Below are 17557 nucleotides of genomic sequence, written 5' to 3' on the forward strand. Positions count from 1 at the left end.
TTTGCTCGTGTTCAACCCATCTCCGTAAAGGCTACTCTATGTCCCTCTACTGGCCTTCTACATGCAGTCAATATCATTATTGATTCTGGTGCCACTGGTAATTACATAGATATTGATTTGGCCCATTCCCTCAATCTACCCTTAATGGTAAAAACACGACCGGAACATGTTCAAGCCGTAGATGGTTCCGCATTGGTTTCTGGTCCTGTTAGACATCAAACTGCACCCCTCTTGTTGAACATACAAGACATACACACAGAAACCTTATGTTTTGATTTGATCACCGCACCTCAATTCGGTATCATACTAGGGATTCCCTGGTTACGTGAACATAATCCACTGATCAATTGGCAAGCAGGCACTGTACTCTTTGAGTCCGATATTTGTCAGAATTATTGTCTCCCGATCCATCAAGCCCCTGACACACCCTCTCGGGTCTTGGGAGCCTTAGCACAACTCACACTGACAGTTGACGATCCAGAAGTCATACAGTCCCATACTGTTGGGGGGTTGGTGTCTGGGATTCCGCCAGAATATCGGGCTTTCGAATCAGTTTTCGATCGAGGCTCGTCTGAGGTACTTCCTCCACATAGAACTTATGACTGCCCAATCGAATTGCTTCCTGATTCCACTGTTCCTTCGGGCAGGATCTACTCTTTGTCTCCTTCGGAGGAACTGGTGTTAAAAGAATATGTACAGAACGCCCTGCGTTTAGGACACATCCGCCCCTCCACTTCACCAGCGGCAAGTCCTATCTTCTTTGTACCCAAGAAGGAGGGGGATTTACGTCCTTGTGTGGATTATCGGCGTCTTAACGCGATCACCAAGAAGGATAGATATCCCATCCCGTTAATCACTCCACTCTTAGATCATTTAACACATGCTTCCATCTTTACCAAACTTGATCTACGCGGCGCATACAATTTGGTACGCGTTCGCGAGGGAGACGAGTGGAAAACTGCTTTCTGTACTCGTTACGGCTTGTACGAATATCTTGTCATGCCCTTTGGCTTATGTAACGCCCCGGCCACGTTCCAACGATTCATGAATGACATTTTCAGGGATATTCTGGATGTGTACATGGTTGTGTATTTGGACGACATCCTGATCTTCTCTCGAGATCTTGATGACCATGTAAAACACGTCCGAGAAGTATTAACCCGTTTAAGCAATCATTCCTTATTTGCCAAACCTGAGAAATGTCAGTTCCATAAGACCTCTGTTGAGTTTTTGGGTTTCCACATCACCCCTGGGGCGTTATCTATGAATGAGTCTAAGGTCAAAGCTGTCTTAGATTGGCCAGTACCTCAAACACTCAAGTCCTTGCAGGCCTTTTTAGGATTCGCCAACTTTTATAGGCGTTTCATTTCTTCCTTTTCTACGATTGTAGCCCCACTCACGACCCTGACTAGTCCTCGGGTACCATATCAGTGGCAGAGAGAACAGCAGGAGGCATTTGAGACTTTGAAAACCGCCTTTACTACCGCACCGGTACTCCAACATCCCAATCCTGATCTTCCGTTCATAGTCGAGGCAGATGCCTCTTCCTTTGCCCTCGGGGCGGTACTGTCACAATCATGTCCTAATACAGGCAAATTACATCCAGTGGCATACCACTCCCGTAAGTTTTCCAGTACTGAGTCTCATTATACCGTTACGGAAAAAGAACTCTTGGCTGTCATGGACGCTTTCCGTGTTTGGCGTCATCATCTTCTGGGGGCTAAATATCCTATCACAGTATACTCCGATCATCGGAATCTGCAGGATGTGGCCTCTCTGAAATGCATTAATAGCAGACAGGTCCGATGGCATCTTTTCTTTTCCTCTTTTGACTTCCGGATTATGCACCGTCCTGGAACGGCGCATGGGAAGGCGGATGCATTGTCACGTTCCCCGGGGGGGGTCCAATTGCCTACATTCCCCGACACTGTTCTCGAAAAGAGTCATGTGATTTGTCTCTGTACTCCCTCATTGTCACTGATAGACTCGGTTCGATCCTGGACTAGCGATCATTCTGACCAGTTGCGAGAATGGGACCCAGTGTTTTCCGATGGATTACTGTTCGTACATGAACGCCTGTTCCTTCCCACACCTGACACACGCAATCTGGCCCTTGAGTGGTCTCATGACGCTCCCTTTAACGCTCACCCCGGACAAGAGCGCACTTTAGATCTTCTCAAGCGTTGGTGTTGGTGGCCTTCTATGAAGCGCGATGTAGAATGTTATGTTAGATCATGCGCAGTATGTGCTCAGGCTAAACATCAAAGGGGTCGACCAATTGGGTTGTTGCTTCCGCTTCCGGTACCACCCAGGCCCTGGCATACGTTGACGATGGATTTCGTTACTGATCTCCCCAAATCGAAGGGCTTCGACTCCATCTGGGTGGTGGTGGACACGTTCACTAAAATGGCCCGTTTTGTTCCCTGCAAAGGTATCCCTTCGGCTCCTATATTGGCGGAATTGTTTTTCGAACATGTGTTCATGCTATTCGGCCTTCCTTCGGTCATTATATCTGATCGAGGGTCACAGTTCACCTCTCGGTTTTGGAGATCCCTGACGAAGCTATTGGGCATTGATACCAGGTATTCTTCGGCCTATCATCCTGAGACCGATGGACAGACCGAAAGGACGAATCAATCTATGGAACAATACCTTCGTTGCCTTATATTGCAACATCAGACCTCTTGGTTGGCCGCTTTACGGCTTGCGGAGTTCGCATATAATAATGCGGCTCATTCAGCCACTGGTTATTCTCCTTTTTACGCCCTCTATGGCCAACATCCCAAAGTCTTGCCGGTCCCTGATGCTTCGGATTCCGCGAACCCTGCGGCCACGACATGTCTTAGGGATCTTTCTGCCTTGCACGCTAGTACAGTGGTTCATCTCACTGAAGCAAAGGCTGTTATGAAGGCCCGTGTGGATGGTAAACGTCGGGCTGCTCCCCCTCTGGTGGTGGGTTCCAGGGTCTGGTTGTCTTCCCGTCATCTTCGCCTAGTGGGTTGTCGGAAGTTGCTGCCTCGCTTTGTCGGTCCTTATGTGATCTCTAAGGTTGTTAATCCGGTGGCTTTCCGTCTAGTGCTTCCCAGCTCTTGGCGCATCCATCCTGTGTTTCATGTCTCCCTCCTCAAGCCTTGTCCCGACTCTGTCCGTCTTCGTACCCCTGTTGCGCCGGTGTCCTTGTCCTCTCCTGATGTTTTCGAGGTATCGGCCGTTTTGGGCTCCAGGTGGTTTAGGGGAGGGATCCAGTATCTGGTGGATTGGAAGGGTTACGGCCCGGAGGAACGTTCATGGGTTTCCGCCTCTGACCTGAACGCCCCTCGCTTGGTGGCCCGTTTCCATTTAGACCATCCATCCTGCCCACGGGGTCGTGGGCCGTTGGGGAGGGGCTATGTTAGGCGATCCTCAGTACGTCAGGCCTCCCCACATCAGAACATTGCTCACATTCCCCAAACATCTCCACCCCAGCTTCGAGGCTCAAGGGATTCGGTGAACCCACAGAACCGAAAGCACCGTACCTTCTTTGGTGTACGGGCTCGTTTACAACCTTTCCTGCATTGGCAACTGCCTTGGAGGATGTATCGCAGAAGGGACGGCGTTACGTCATCACGTCGGTCACGTGATACAGTGTGGCGTTCCTCACGTGATCTTGGTGGACGTCACATGGCCCAGAGACGTCACATGACCCAGGGGCACACAGAATAAAGATCTGAGAGGCAGGACGATCATTGCTTCTCAGCTGGCTTCGGACCCTGTTTGGCGTTTATACCTGCTCCTTGCTACCTCGACCACGGAACTCTATCTTGGACTCTCTTGGACACCCTTTGTACCTTTGCCTGGAACTGTTTACCTGTTGCCGGATATTTGGACTGCACAACGACTTGTCTTTGGATCATCCCTGTATACCTTGCTGTACTTCTACGCCCAAGTCAAGTCCTCTCTTACAGGTGGCCCACCGGGATCCACGCTTACCTGCGGTTCTACCACTCCAGGGACCGCTGTATCTTGTTGAGCCTCGAACCTCCCTCCTAGGTTTCCTGGGTCTCCCTTACACCAGATAGGTAAGACACTTTAGATTCTTTTGTTTACCTGCCTGTATTGTGATTGCCTGGTGCTTAACCTCATTCCTTCTTGACAGCAGCATCGGTGTTCCAGAGGCTCCGTGGATCTGGGAAGACATCTCTCACCTGTGGCCTCAAGGGTCGCACAGCGGGTTTCTATATTGTTCCCCTGTGCGTCACTTGGGGACGGAGGTCTCATCGGTCTACACGACACTCAAGTCAGAACAGTATTGTGATGCAGGTCGAACTTTCCAGTCATCCTAGAAATCACAGAAGAGTGTAGAAATTTTCCTTCGAGGGACAGATCATGAAGGTGTTGCCAAGGACTTCACTTTTGTTTATGCTGACAAGAAAACATGTTGTCTGGAGTAAAGCAGATTAGAGGCATAGACTGTGAGTTGGTCTATATGGAATATGCAAATTAAGACTTACTTGATTTATTGCCTCATTTGAAACTTTTGTTAGTGGAAAAAGAACTGTTTCCAGAGACAAGAGACAGTCTGTCATTGAGACCAAGGGGATAATTGGTCCAGCACTTGTTACCTACAAGCAGAGACAGCAGAGTCTAGGTATAGTGACACTGTTTAGCATGCATTAAAAGGATTAGTTTTGCTTCATTAGAGGATCGAGATGGGAAGCCAGAACAGAAGCGTAATTCTCCCCCATGAGGAGAGACATTCATGTTGGCCCAGGAACAATTGCTGCAAGATTACCTACAAGTGTATAATTTACACATGCATTGTGTTAATTAATTATCATACTGTTGTCATTAATGGTTAGAACTGCATTTTTTATAGTTGCACAAAGTTTTCAGATTCCTGGGACCCCCTAATGATGTACGCATGAAACCTACAAAGGTGACCAGACCTTACATAGTAATTCCAGTTCCTAGAAAGAGTGATAGAGTGACTGAGCTTGAGATGGATGTGATAAACAATGACACACACACACAGCACGTGTGTTAACAAATGAATTGGACAGGGTCAGCAAAGTAAATCAGATAAGGGATTAATGAAAGGTACACCTACACAGATAAAGAGCACATACACACCTGGTCTAGTGTCAATGGCATAAGAGTCACATTCTAGAGCATGGGGAAAGTTTGGAAAAACAACGATGAGAAGTTCTACGCCAAAAGAAGGTGAGAGAAAAATGGATAAAGCTGAACTTTTAAAGGGACAAAAGGTTTTAGCGAATAAGCAAATAGAGACAACACCGGCAAGCACACCTGATCCAATGAGAAATAATATCAGGACAGTGCCTGGAAGAAAGACACAGACAGAAATCTTGAGAGACATTTTCATGCCCAGTTGGTGTGTTGAAAGGATGAAGCATATTGCACTTTCTCCTACTCAAATAATACAAGTGGAAATGCCCGGATCATTGATGGAGATGCCTGAGAATCCGCCAGCAAGAAGGGGATATACAGACGTACTGCGTGACATGCTTATGAAAGCTCATATCAAAAGAATAAGAGCCAGACGAAGCACACAAGAAGGCAATAACAAATTGAACGGTTACCTGGACCGCAGAGCACACTTGGGAAACAACATATCGTACCAACATATGAAGGAGGTTGGAAGGCGAACTTCAGATGAAGAATGCTTTGTTTGTGCACTCCTACCGTACAGCATGGGGAAGTCAAAAACCTTTGTAGCTGTTGAGATAGATGTCAAAACAGCACACTGCCTATCACATATAACAATGTGCACGACCAGAGGCCAGTTCATGGGAAGTGATGCTTCGCTCAAATGGACCACTGAAGCAACTTATCCAGATGAAGATGATTATGTCCAAGTCATAAAGATGAGAAATAATGGCAAAACAAAGAACATTGTGATCAGATATGAGAAACAAACAAAAAGATGAACGTCAAAGGAAAATCTACAGAAGAAGCTCAAACATATAAGGACAGAGGTCAAATGAAAATTTGGGGAACAGTGCTTTCTCCAGAGAAAGGAGTGGTGATCTGCAGAGCATGGATGATCATTGGCTACTATAAAGAAACAATTGAAAATGCACAAATGATTTGCAAACCATTATGGCAGAGGCTTGCAAGACGACATGGGTCGAACACAGAGGAGGACCCTTGCAGATAGTGCCCTTGGATAGTGCCAAACTGTGCTTTAGAAACAATGGTACAAGAAAAATGGGAGAGAATCAGAACTGTGGATGAATCTTCGATGCTACAGGAATGATGCATGGAACTGCAGTGATCATGGATCATTATTGGGCGTGTGGATCCAAAGCATATATCAGATTGTCGAAGAATTGGGGAGGTATATAGACATTGGTGAATGTCCATGTTCCAGCATTGGTGATTCCAAGACGTGATCTGAATATTGACAGTTTCCCAAAAGAAGATGCTCACCTGAGGAAGAAGAGATCTGTGGAACTGATAAGCCGAATGAAGAGAGAAAACTACTATTCTGCCAAATCGATAGAAGCCTTTGATGCAATCCCGTATAAACATGGGTTGTTCAGCTTAACCTCATCAGTGTCCGCGACAATGCTGATGACAAGAATTCAGGTTGGAGCAAATACTAAATGGTTGCAGATAACCAGATGGGAGTTACTGCAGACCATCAACACGACCATAAAGGGATTTAATGCAATCAAAGAAGAGTTAAGAGCAATTCGACTAATGACGCTCCAGAACAGATATGCCTGAGACATGATCATAGCCATGGGTGGAGATGTTTGTGCACAAATCGGAGAATCATGTTGCACATTCATACCCTCACACAATGATGAAAATTGAAACTTAACAGAAGCTATAGGTATGCTGACACAACTACACAATCAGATGATAGATGAAGTTGACGAAGTTGATGATGACAGTTGGTTTGGAACACTGTTTTCATGGGTTCCACAATGGATGGCAGATGCATTCAAGTTCCTAGGAGCCTTGTTGGTGATGATATTGCTTGGATTCTGTGTAATCAAGCTAATAATCTCTCAGTGCCATAAAACTGAAAAGAAGGCCATAGGGATGAAAATCATGATTGATGTTGAGTCAGGATGGAAGCCCAAGGACCTGACTGACGAAGAAATGAGAGATTATGTGAAGGCCAGCATTTATGCACCAGAAGGAACAAAGTTCCTGTATCCTAGAAAACATAGAAAATATGTGGGAAGATGGATCTACTGCAACCCAAGTGGAGCATGTCAACTAATGACATGGAACAAAGATGAGCATGTGAGAACAGCAGGAGGTTTGAAGGGAGTCATAAAGATATGGACCCCAAGGCAGCATTTCTTCAGACCTAGATGTCTAGATCCAGAGGATGAAATTAAAGTGGACACAAAGAAGGAAGTGAGAGTGGTCGATGAATCGCCCAGAGGGCAGAGTGAAGAGGAAGTGCCAAGTGTCATCCATACTCCAGCCACCCCCTTTGTAGTACCCAGTACTTTCACGCCAATGTATGTGACGTATGATGAACAAATAAACCAGCAAAGAGCAGTGGTTGGGCTCTGTCCAGTGCCTATCAGAGTAACAGCACCTATTGAAGTACCGAAATCTAAGAAAACATGGACAGTAAGGTACCCATTAAGAAAACCATATCTATAGTCAAGACAGAATGATGGTTGTCAGAATGGAATACCTGAAGAAGCCAAGAAGATAATAAAGGAAGACGAATGGTGACGTCATAAGGAATTGGACTGATGCACATATAGAAGATATAATGACCTGAGAATACTGAAATACTGACAAAGAGACGAAATACCATGGATAAGTGACATCTTGAGCCTAAGGTGAAGAAGTTGATGTCAAGATGCAGAAACGTATGCCATATGCACGATGAAGATATTCAGTTAGTTTAAGCGTGTACAGATGCAAGAAAGCACAAGAAGCTAAGAAATCGTGAAGCTTGCTTATGCTTAGTAGTAACATAGATTGCGGTAAGCGCCAACATATACATATATATAAACCTCAAAAGCACTTTATACATGAGTATAATTCCACTACGCACAAGAGCAGAATTGAACAAAGGTTACTAAAGGTCTCCAGAGGAGAGTGTTGCAGCAAACAAATTGAGAATTAAGATGGAGTGAAACTCAGCTGAAGGTAACCATGCCAAGAAGCCAAGGTCGTATCTGGTTGGAAAAGGCTGACAGTGAATACAATTAAGGAGACAAGAACAGAGTTTCCTGTTCATAAAGGTCAAGCTAAGCCACATAATTAAATCAAATACACAAAAATACATGAAGAAGAGGCCGACTTCACGGTTCCTAGCCACCTGACAAGGCAGGCTGCAGGAGTAAGACTTTCACACCTACGCATGGATCTCTGCCATGCCCACACTCCCTAAAAATTCTCAGACCAAGAAGCAAACTCGAGGTCAAACTACAAAGCAGTAATTGACACATGACCACTCAGGTGATGATTGATTGTGACAAAATGGGAAGGAAGCTGGGGTGCAGACTAACTCTCTGCACCTGGCTGGTTGTTCTGCGTGCTGCTAGACATAAGTGGAAAAGTATGAATGGGGTTGATGCCAACCCAATCATAGTGCACCGTGTAATCTAGGGTCCTATAGAGAGTAGAGCCAATGGGACGTCATACTTTTAGTGACGTTCATAGTGGCTATTTTGAAGGAAGGGCTTAGTTGCCCCACCTGACATTGATTGTCCAATCCGCTCTCCCTGTTACCACATACAGATATAGTACCTATGATAAAGTTACCTTCCAATAACCAATCACGTTGCATGTTAGGTTTTTAAGATTGCGTGTCAGTGATGACAGGTTTTTGCTATAAATACTGTGTTTTTTTCTGAAATTAAGTTGGAGTTGAAAGAGAGAGAGAAGATCGAGTGGTTGCTGATGTTCGTTGTACTCCCCGTTTTAAGTGCTTGTCATGAAACGGGCTCCCTTTGCCAAACTATTGAGTTGTCATAATTATTTTATGCATAAATTACGAATCTGCAACCCCATCTATCTCGAGGGTACTGTTACTCATCTTAAAGGGCTGTTTGGAGATCTCCAGTCAGAGGACTGGCTGGAGACCATTCAGTTCAGTGGTCTCCAGTCACATGGTCAGATGAAAATAGACTTTGGGCAAGCTACACCGAGACCAGAAGATAACGCCATGCTCACACTCCCTTTTATTCCCAGGAGCAGTGATAATTGCGAGGCCAAGTTCAAAGGACTATTCTCGTGACAGAGAGCTTGAGTGATGATGGATGATGGGCTAATTGGGTGGGGAGGCATGGTCAAGTCCGATCCACTGGCACCTGGGGTACCAGCTTGCATGCTGCTAATGAGTGGAATATTCCAGAAGGGTACAAGCATGCCAACCAATTATGAAGGGCCACCTAACAAAAAGCCCTATAGTTTAGAGATCGAATGAGACGTGTATTTGATGGCGCTCACAATGACTTGCACTAGGGGTGGGCAGTGTTGTCCATCTGACAGTAGAAACCCAATCGCAACACCAACCCCCATAGAAAGTATACCTAGATATTTCCCGTTACCCAATCACAGTCCCACATACGTTTTATTGGTTTGCCACATAGTGTGACATCAATGATGACGAGGTTTTAGTATCTAAGTGAGTTTTTTATGAAATATTCTGAGATCTTACTGCCAGACATGTCTGTTGTACTCCCTGTTTTGGATAATTGTAAAAAAGTCTTTGCCAACTTCCTGTGTCGGTTTTATTATTGATGCTTGAGATATTTCTCCATCCCCATCCACCCTGTCGAGTGTTACCTCGTCTTAAAGGACCTACAGATTCAAAAGGAATGGGCCAAGTATTATTAACATGGGTTGAAAATGATTCAGGACCTGTGTCCATATTACCAATGAAGAATGCAACACTATGTTTCAGAAACAGGTGACAGACCACAGTTGGAGTAAATAAAGGATGCAAGCAAAGTATTGATGTACCATGAATGAATGGAGGAACTGACATGCTAATGAACCTCTATTGGGCCTGTAGATCCAAATGATTATATGTAGCTACCTAATAATTGGGGAGGAATATGTTCTATAGTGATCATACATGTTCCTGCATTGGTGATTCCCTAAAGTGATCTCCACATAGACAGATTTCTGAAAATGGATGCACAGCAAAGGAAGAAGAGGTTGCTCAACCTCACCTGGCACAAGAGAGAGAACACATTTTTAGCTAAATCAATAGAAACATAGCATGACATTCCAGATGAGCATAAATTGTTCAGTAGAACAACAGTGATATTTACAGCTTTATTCATGCCAGGAATTCAAACTGCAGCGAATGCCAAGTGGTTACAAATCACCAAATGGGAACTGCTAGAGACAATCAACCCAACAATAAAAGGATTTAATGCGATTAGAGCTGAATTGAGGGCCATCAGACTCATGACCCTCCAAAACAGGTATGTCCTGACTTGATTACAGCAATGGAAAGAGGTGTGTGAGCCAAGATTGGGCCTTCTCGCTGTACATTTATACGTGCTAATGATGGAGAAAATAGAACGTTGACAGAAGCAATAACTATGCTGTCAAGCCTGCATACGAAAATGTTGGGAGAAACAGATGAGACTGAAGATGAAGTTTTGTTTTCGTCCCTGTTCTCATGGGTTCCAACCTGGATGGCAAAAACTACTGGGATCAATCCTAGTGTTGGTATTGCTAGGATTCTGTCTTATAGGAATAATCATAGGACAGTGCAAGAAGACAGCAATAAAAGCTATTGGGATGAAGATAATGATTGATGTAAATGCTGTGACTGATGAGCACACACAGAGGAAAACACCACCCGTGAGCACTTGAAAGGAAGTCCCTGGGCACCCCCAAGAATGATGTTTTATTATGCCAAGGATCATAAGAACTATGTAGGACGTTGGGTAGTCTGTCAAACAACTGAGGAGTGTTGCCATATGAACTGGAGTGTGGACGAACACATAAAGAATGGAGGTGACCTGAGGAGGGTGACAAAGATATGGATTCTGAAGAAACCACAGTGTGAAGAAAAGTTGTCGTATTGGAAGATCAGCAAGAAAGCACTGTGCATGACACCTGGAATACTCCCAATAATGCATCGAAGATATGCAAGACGTTATGCGCTCAATCTTATCGAATGTATCCTAGAACTGAAATGGTAGAAGGAAATCTGCAGACACCACTGAACATAGAAGAGCTGTAAAGAAAATGTGATGGGCGCAAAGCGATGTCATGATGAGAATACATGATGACTCGCTGAATCGTTGTAAGAAAATGTACTGAATGTACCCTCAAACTGATGTGGTAAAAAGAAGTCTGCAGACACCCCTGGACATAGAAGAACTATAAGTAAAGTCTGACAGGTGTAAAGGGACATCATAAAGAAAAGAGACAAGGACGTACTGAAACTATATACGAATACTTAAAGAATGAAGATGTGACTGAAGTAACAAAGTAAATGAACATGTGGATACGAAGAAATCATATATACTGAGAAGATAAATGAGAAAGGATTCAGTAGATGTATATACACAAAAACACAAGGTAGATGAGATACATAGGAGCTTGCTGCAGTACAAAATCTAACACCGGTAAAGCAGCCATGTTGAGAAAATGGATGTTGGTTTTCGTATAATAGTAAGCTAAAAGCCCCAAGGAGGGAGACCAAGGCTGCAGAGCTGACAGGCACTGAAATACAGATTCATGTAAGAACAAAGAACATTTGTTTGGCTCAGGATCAAGGATGCCGCAGCAAGAATCAACTGCAAGGCACAAAAGGAGTCGAAGAGAATAAGCTATGTACGTAAAACATAGTTCTCTTAGATTAAGTAAAGGAATAAATGTTGCGAGTGGCAAATATTGGACGATTAAAGATTCAGAGAGCATATGCAAGACGGAGCAACCAAGTCTGCACAGGAAAAGGAGAGTAATGGGACCTAGTATAATTGAATCAAATAGCACTAAATAAGAGGACACAATATACAAATCATGGTCTCTTCACATGTGGTGCAAGACCAGAAAACAAGGCCTATTCATAAGGCTCCAGACGAAGATAGCAATGTACCTTCACCCCCTTTAAAGTTCTGAGGAAGAGAACTAGTCAACAAGGTCAACTACAAAGAAGAGGCATTGGCTTAGAGCCTAACTGATGAGAGATGGTAGGCTAATTTTCCAGATGAAAAAACAGAAGGGGGGTGAGGCGCGCACTCCAATTCCTGACCAATATACTACCTGAAGAAAGAAAAAAATAACTGGGTTAAAACCCAAAAGTGTCCAATTCACAATGTTCACAGGGTTGGATCCCTTCTGCTGCATTTGTACTGCTGTTGTCCTCCTCCTAGCGCTTTCGTGTCCCAACACTCTTAAGGGAGGCTGTGTTGCCTTTCTTTTCAGGTGAATCCAATTAAATTGCTAATGCAGTCTCTAAGGATTATGGGAGTTGTAGTGAAAACATTTGTTCAATTCAGGTGACCAAGGAAACACTCACCTCCAGGAGCACACATCTTGCCCTTAGCAGGGGGAGGGGGGAAAACCATAACTATGGTTCTTCACTGTGGGGCAAAATATCCCCGGTGCTGCAGCCTCTGGAGTAAGCATCTCCACAAATTACATGAAAAAACAGAAGGGGGGTGAGGTGCGCACTCCAATTCCTGGCCAATATAGTACCTGAAGAAAGAAAAAATAACTGGGTTAAAACCCAAAAGTGTCCAATTCACAATGTTCACAGGGTTAGATCCCTTCTGCTGCATTTGTACTGCTGTTGTCCTCCTCCTAGCGCTTTCATGTCCCAACACTGTAAGGGAGGCTGTGTTACCTTTCTTTTCAGGTAAATCCAATTAAATTGCTAATGCAGTCTCTAAGGATTATGGGAGTTGTAGTGAAAACATTTGTTCGGTTGTTGTTCATTAATTCAAAATACATTGTTATCTCGAATCCCGGGTTGCTAATGGCAATAACACCTGCTGGATCGGTTGGTAATGGTGCCGGGGCCATAGGCATGTCCAAGGAGTGGCCGGGCGTGGTACATGCTACCCCTGCAATCTGGTTGACCACCCCATTATCCTAAACTATGATCATTATCTGGCATGACTTTGTGTGTGCATGTGTTTGTGCACTTGTACTTCATGCCACGCCTGCATAAGTCAGTGTTCCATTTGGGCCACCCAAGTCAAAAGAGTCTGGACATGCCACTGTCAGGCCCATCCTTAAGGGCCTTATTGCTCCCTGGCCTATATGTTGAACCCCAGGTGCTTACCACTCGATCCGGCCTGATGGATTGGGGGTTATTGACATATTAGTACCTAATCATCATAGATTTTCTTCTAAAGAACTAAGCGATTGAAACCTGCATTGAACTATTTTGATTTATGTTTTTTTTGTATTTTAATATTTTTATTTTAGCCTGTTTTTTAAATGCTGAGTAATGTTGTATTTGACATACCTTTTAAAATAGATGTTCTCTATTTTGTTCCATGTACGAAAACTAGCCTGCATCTGCTAGGCCTTAGTTACATAGGCCAAACACCTTTTTAAGTTACCTTTTTGCTGCCTGTAAATCTTAGGTCGCACAGAACGCTTCCAATGACCCACTCCCAAATAACGTTTGCAGCTCGTTATGCTCCACCTCGATTTCTGGTCCCATTCCAAGCACTGCTCAGACGGGGACAATTTCCTTTGTTGGGGGGGAAATCTTGGTCATTTGGTGTAGCCCTGCCAGTCATAGCTGAAGTTGTGTGGGTGCCCATTTCAACATAATGGCTGGGGACCCTTATAGCTGAAGTTCTGTGGGTGCCCATTTCAACATAATGGCTGGGGACCCCCTTGCTTAGAGTGGTAAACAGTCTGAGGCACCCGTAAACTGCATACATGATAATGGGACAAAGAAATAAAGTCTGGGTTAATAGCCACTGATTATCATGAGATGGCTAGCCATCAGGGAGCTGAAACACTTAAAGCCCACTGAAAAGCTATGAATCCTTTTTTGTCAGCAGATGACTGATGTGGAGGAACCAGTGTTAAAAGCCAACATGGTGAAAACACTTCTGTACATGGAAGTGACACAAGCACACATACAAAGCCCCATCATGAAAAAATATAGAAAGGAATATCTTGCTGTATTAAAAGACTGCAAAACAAGGGGGGTTCTGGGAGTCCCTCTACCGGCACGAACACGGCCCATTGACCTGTTCTTGGGAGGATGGCTCCCGAGAGAGTCTCAACCAAGTCTTTACCTCACTGTCCCTTTCACAGTGGAGAAATATCCCTGCATATCTGTCTTTGTCCTGCCCAGGGGCAGTCCAGCACCAAAATGCTATGCAATTCTCAGCTGAACAACAGTACCAACAGCAACCCCAGACATGTGTTTCGGCCTAGTCGGGCCTCATCAGTGAGGTGGAGCTGTGCTTCTCTAAGAACAGTGACCAAGGGGTCCACGTCTGGATTCCCCTGGTAATTTAGGGTGAAACTCAAAGCTACTTAATATGCAAAACAAGGGGGTTCTGGGATTCCCTCTACCAGCACGAACACAGCCCATTGACCTGTTCTTGGGAGGATGGCCCCCGGGAGAGTCTCAACCAAGTCTTTAGCTCACTGTCCCCTTCACAGAGGAGACATTTCCCAGACCTCTTTATGTATTAAAAGACTGTCTGGCAACATGCGGGCAGTTGCTTGGGGGGTGGGGGGGGGGGGGTGGCCCTGAGGCTTGAGCTTCCTTTCAACTGAAAAGGTTGAAAGGCCATAAGGTCGTCCCTGAGTCCTGCTAGTTTGGGGAGCTATTTGTCGGTGTGGGGTGCGATCTTAGTGCAACATTTTCGGTTTCCTTCCTTTTAATAGAATTCTCTGTAGTTCAGAAACATGTATTTATTGTTCCCTTGTTTCGTTTCTTTGGTTATTTTTCATTAATATCTACTATTTTAAAACTGGTTATACATCTCATTACCTCCATTATTCCAAACGTACCTACTTTTCTAATTGTAATTTCATTTTTTTTAAAGTAGCGTTTTAAAACAAATATTTTAAAGGAAGCCATATAACTTGCAGTACAGTAAGGTGATATCCCAACATTCTATCTTATTTTTTTAGCCTCATTACATGGTGTCATATATATTTTCAATTAAGGTTATTCACTCTAGTATTTTATAACCAATTTTGATAATATTACTCTGCTTTTTGAAGATTTCGATTTTAACCCACTGATTCTATGTTTAGCCTCGTTAAAAATAAAATAAAAATGCACCCTAAAATGGATTGAATAAAACAAGCACGTTCAAACCATGCCACCATCTATCGACAGGAAAGACAGGAAAGAACATCGCTGGGGAAACGATGTTGTTTTCCTCCCACTAGCCAGCACTTTCGCCACATATTCTAGGCCTGGTCATCGTGCCATTTAAAGTATAAAATACCGGTGGTAAGAACTCCTCCCTTTTTGTAAGGGCCATAAGGTTAGTACTGAGATTGATAATAGAAGTACCCGAAACAGCACACAGCAAGCACGGCATAAAAAAACAGAACAGCTGTGTGTATTAATAACACATCTGGCCTTGTTCTGTTTTATTGCAGAAGAGACCAAATGGATGGACGAGCACGGACTCTGACTCCACATCTGTATAGCTCTTCTGTTATACCCCGGCCAGAAGCGCTATACCGCGCATAGGCCTTCGAGATTGTCCCTGAATAATCCTGCGTCGGAAGTGCCGGTGATGGCGGCTGAAGACGAGGAAGGAGAGATGTGGAATCTGAGGTTGAAGGGGGCGGGAGGGGGTTTGTTTTGTTTCGCGCTGCTCAAAGTTTGATTTATCCCTAATGAGTTCTAAGCACTTGACTGATCACAGATCTCCTGTGGGACTCCCCCCGTCCTCCCTGCATCCAGCCACACAGCTCCATGGCAACGACTACTTAAAGGGGCGGGCGGGCGGCCCCCTGAGCACATTTTGTGTTTCAGGGAAATGGGAAAGTAACATGTTCTCTTTTACTCGAGCCCCACCCGCCGCCAACCCGAGGGCTTCAGAGAATTGACAACAGAGGGGCTGCGGGGAGTTCCAGAAGCCGGTCCGTGTCATGGGGGGCGGGAAGAAGGGGGGTGGGGGAACGCGGAGACGGGCAGAGGTGGGGCAATGGTCAGGAGACGGTATACAAAAGGGGCGGGGCGAGGAAGAGAAGTACATCGTATTAGTGAGTGGCGGCCGCGCTGGGGAGAAATAGCAGGTGTGTGGAGGCGGGAAGAATGGGGAGAGGGGAAGATGATAAAGGCGGACGACGAGGCGCGGTTAGGCGCTATGCGGAGAGGGGAAGAAGAGAAAGATGGACGACGAGGCGGTGTTAGGCGCTATGGGGAGAGGGGGAGATGAGAATGACGGATGACAATGCGGTGTTAGATCATATGCATTGCGCAGAGGGGAAGAAGAGAAAGATGGACGACGAGGCGGTGTGAGGCGCTATGTGGAGAGGGGACGAAGAGAAAGATGGACGACGAGGCGGTGTAAGGCGCTATCCGGAGATGGGAAGCAGAGAAAAATGGACGACGAGGCGGTGTTAGTGGCCACGGGGAGAGGAAAGATTTGAAAGACAAGACGTACGACAAGGCGGTGTAAGGCGCTATCCGGAGAGGGGAAGCAGAGAAAAATGGACGACGAGGCGCTGTTGGGCGCTATGGGGAGAGGGGGGAGATGAGAAAGATAGGCGATGTTAGGCGCTATGTAGAGAGGGGGAGATGAGACAGATGGACGGCGAGGCGCTGTTGGGGGCTATGTAGAGAGGGGGAGATGAGAAAGATGGACGGCGAGGCGCTGTTGGGGGCTATGTAGAGAGGGGGAGACGAGAAAGACAGACGATTGGGCGGTGTAAGGCGCTATGCAGAAACGTACATACATGATCATGTAAAGTGGAGGAAGAGAGGACTAGAACGGGGGGTGGCAGAGGGTCCAGGGCTAGAATTATGCGTAGGGGAAGGGGGGGGAGTGGTGGATGGAGCCTGGCGGAGCAGAGGGGAGAGAAGAGGGCGTTGGGTGCGGTGAGGTGAGGATGGTGAGGATATAAAAAGAGCAGAGGCAAAAAAGGATAGGGTAGAAGTGTGGAGAAGTGGGTGGGGTGGCGGCAACAGAGGACCAGAGGGAATTGTGGAGTTGGAATTGAATGGAGGAACAACCGAGGAAAGAGAGAGAGAGAGTGGCAGCCAAATGGGGCACAGGCAGAGAGGACATTACAATTGTGGGATATGATGATTAGGGCCATACATGGAGTGTTGCTAAACAAATGTAGGGCTAGAGAGACACAGGGATGGATATGAACGAGTAATTGAGGTAGAGAAGAGAACAGAAATAGAGGGCTATGGGAGCAGAGGAAACAGTGACTCGGGCGGAGAGAGGGGGATTTAATTTTGTTTTTTATTTTTATTATATGTAGTGCCTTAAGGCAAGGCTCTGTACAGAGAATCGAAAAGTGGTACAATAAAAAATGAATAACAAAAGTCAATAAACGCAATCAAATTAACCACAGTGAAGAAGATGGGACTTCAACAACTTATAGAATAGGGAGTAAACAGAGATAGAGCGAAAAGAGTAAGGAAGAGCTT

Source organism: Ambystoma mexicanum, chromosome 10 (genome assembly GCF_040938575.1).
Source record: "Ambystoma mexicanum isolate Mex_15411 chromosome 10, UKY_AmexF1_1, whole genome shotgun sequence".
NCBI classification, from domain to species: Eukaryota; Metazoa; Chordata; class Amphibia; order Caudata; family Ambystomatidae; genus Ambystoma; species Ambystoma mexicanum.